Raw genomic sequence first — 3,604 nt, 5'->3', positions numbered from 1 at the left:
AAAAAAAAAAAAAAAAAGAAGAAAAAAGAAAAACACTGGTACTGCATAAATCAGTTCAGTGGCACATGCTTGTAATCCTCCAACTGAGGAGGTGTAGGCAAGAAGCCAAAGTTGTCATCAGCTACCTGGTAAATTCAAGGCCAGCCTAAAGTATGTGAGGTTTTTGAGCAGGGTTTGGGGTACATGCTTATCCTAGAATTTGAGAGGTAGAAGGATCAGGAATTCAAGGTCTTCCTTTGTTATATAATTGAGTTCTAGGTCATTCTGGACTATGTAAGAACCTATTTCAACTAACCAAATAAGCATTTGAATATTATCCAAGTACAGTGGTGCCAGATGTGAACCTAGCACTTGGGAGAGAGAAACAGAATGTTCATGACAATATTGTTCATAAGTTCAAAAAGTCATAAGCCAACAGAATGTCCACCAACTGATGAATGAATAAAACCTGGTATAGCCATATGATTGAATATTACTCAGCCTTAAAGAGGAACAAAGTTCTGAGGAATGTATAGACAACCCTTCAATAGATTATCTTAAATGAAATAAGCCAGGCCCAAAAGACTACATACTGTATAATTCCATTTATGTAAAATGTCCCAAATAGGCGACTCCATAGTGATATCAAATTGGTTAGCTATTCCTCAAAGTTAGGGGAGATAGGATGCATGTCACAGAAGGGAGATAGGCCAGGAGAGACTCAATTAAAAAAAAAAAATGTGGGAAAGGGAAGAAAATATGTTTTTGGTTTTTTTGGTTTGGGGGGGTTGTTTTTTGTTTTGGTTTTGGTTTTGGTTTTTGGTTTTTTGGTTTTTCAAGACAGTGTTTCTCTGTGTAGCCTTGGCTGTCCTGGAACTCACTCTGTAGCCCAGGTGGCCTCAAACTCAGAAATCTGCCTGCCTCTGCCTCCCAAGTGCTGGGGTTAAAGGCATGCACCACCACCGCCCCGGCTAAGAAAATATGGCATTTTTTTATGAAAAGATTGAAATGTTCTAAAAATCAATTGAAGTGATAGCATTGACAGAACTGAAAATCATTTAACTATACGCTTTGATTTTTTTAATACTATTAGTTTGGGAAATGAGATAGAATATGACTATATAGCCCAGGCTGGCCTTAAATTCTGTTTCAAAATTAATACATTTATCTATTTACTCACTTATTTACTGTATGTAGGCACATGTGTACCATGGTGTGTGGAGGTCAGACTATAATTTGTGGAGTCAGTTCTCTCCTTCAACCCTGTGGGTCCTGGGGATAAGACCGAGATCTTTAGGGCTGGTAGCAAGAGCATTTACCCAATGACTCTGGCCTTAAGCTCTTGATTCTCTTGCCATAGACTCTCCAGAGCTGAGATTATAGATATGAGCCACCAACCCTGGCTTACCTGTACATTTAAAAAGGAAAATAAAGCCAGGCATGGTGGTTTATCCCTGTGACCTTAGCCCTGAGGAGGTGGAAGCAGTAGATTCGGGAACTTGAGATTATCTACATATACTATCAAGTTTGGGACCAGCCTACATAAGACCCTGTATCAAAAAAAAAAAAAATGGAGGGAGTAAATAGCATGTCTACCAAGTATGTTTCAACAAATTAGTAATTTAAAATCTGTGTATATGGAGTTACTCTGTACCAATATAAAACATGCTAAACATAATTAATTGTAGACAGGAAGAAAGGAACTGAAAATTAAACAAATTGATCTTGTGTTAAAAAAAAAAAGACACAAGGCTGAATAATTTATACTTAAGATATCATCGTGAGACTAGAAAGATTGCTGCTGGGTTTCAGACCTTAGACAAGGGGCTGAGGTCCCCGGCATTCTTCAGTCCCTACCTGGCACATCCCACCCCCTACACTGACCTTTCCAGCCCAGGGGCTGGACTGCCCTTCCCCTCAGAGGCTCTTCCCTAAATGATCCAGATATTTTGGTCTCTCACCCTGTTTTTCCTTCTCTCTCATGCGCTTTCTTTCTTTCCCTTTTCCTTCCCTGATGTCCTCCCCGTGGTGAGTTCCCTGAGACCAGGGAACTCGCCCACCTGAGAGCAGTTTCCCAATAAGTGTGTGTGTGTGTGTGTGTGTGTCTGTGTGTATTTTTTAAATCTGTCTTGAATTGGCTCATTTCACCCTTGGAGAGGTAACCTATCACTTGCCACTTGCCACTAAGCCTGAAGATGCCAAGGACATGAGATTATCATGGTAGAAGATGACAAGCAACACCCACAGGTTGCCCTCTGATCTCCATATGTGTACTATGGCACTCATGTGAACACCATACACACACACACATACACACACACACACACACACACACACACACCAGTAAACCTTTAAAATTTAGAATGTTATCATGTGGGGGATGGTTAAATACAATCTGTAGTTTTCATGCAAAAAAATAGGCTGCCCATGGAGTAAACCAAAGAGGTAGAAATGAGAAGGAAAGAAGGAGTGGCTGGCATTTGGAGCTTTCTTAGGTGGGTGGGTGTTGTCCTTGGATGAGAAATGTTCCCATGGTATCATGTGTTTTAACACTTGGTCCCCAGCTAGTGTGGGCCTTGGGTCCACACCTATGAGAAGTGGACCGTGGAGGAGAGCCCTTGACGCTTCTCAGCCTTGATTCATATCCTGTTGTTGCCCTGCTTTCTGACCGACCATTTGACGAAGACACCCTCTTCCTGCTTCTGCCTCCTTCCCCATCGTCAAGAACTCTAATCTCTTAAACTGTAAGCCGAAATAAATATAAGCCACTTCTTGTCACAACCATATTACTGGTCCCAAGAAAATTAACTACTACTAATACATTTGGGATTCCTGGTCTTCTCACAGATCATTCTTGAACCTGAGAGATAAAATTGTAGCAACAATGCTTGTTGGTTACAAGGCTGGTAAAAAAAAAAAAAAAAACCATGAACAACTGTATTCCAGGACTTTCTCAGATCTGCCATCGGTATAAATAAAACACAGAGACTACTAATAAAGTTTAAAGCTTAGGCCTTTTGCCTGGGAAGTCTCCCAGTTAGCTCATTTAACTTAACCCAACTACCTAGCCTACAACCTGACATGTGGCTAGCTTTAGACCTCTCTGCTCCACTCTGGTCTGTGTCTGTTCCCTTCCATGTCTGGTTTTCTCCTGCTTCTGCTTGCTTCTCCCTGCATCACTACTCTGCCCAAAGGTTCTGCCTTCTTCCTTTTTGTCTTAGCTGTTGGTCCTCAGCTCTTTATTACAACCCATCAGCACTAAGACCAAACCAGAACAACTCTTGATTGCCTTTAGGCAGGTAAGGATAGAAGAATATTTACAAAAGGGAAAAACCTTGTGATGGACCATAGAACTGGCAATACCAGAATCCTGTCCATACATCATCTTTGGTGGGTACAGAAATAACAATTGATAATACAAAGATACACAGTCATACAATGTGAAGAAAGATTGCTCCAACAAACACAACTGAGTAAATAGCAGATAAAAGACTTAGCATTTAGCTGAGCATGGTAGCACCCAGCACTCAGAAGGCAGAGAAAGAAGATCTCTAAGTTTGAGGCCAGTGTAGTCTATATAACAAGAGCCAGGCCAATGGGAACTACACAATGAGACACTGTCAAA

This window comes from Mastomys coucha, unplaced genomic scaffold (assembly GCF_008632895.1).
Source record: "Mastomys coucha isolate ucsf_1 unplaced genomic scaffold, UCSF_Mcou_1 pScaffold9, whole genome shotgun sequence".
In the NCBI taxonomy this organism is placed as follows: Eukaryota; Metazoa; Chordata; class Mammalia; order Rodentia; family Muridae; genus Mastomys; species Mastomys coucha.
Note: the sequence above shows the minus strand (reverse complement) of the source record.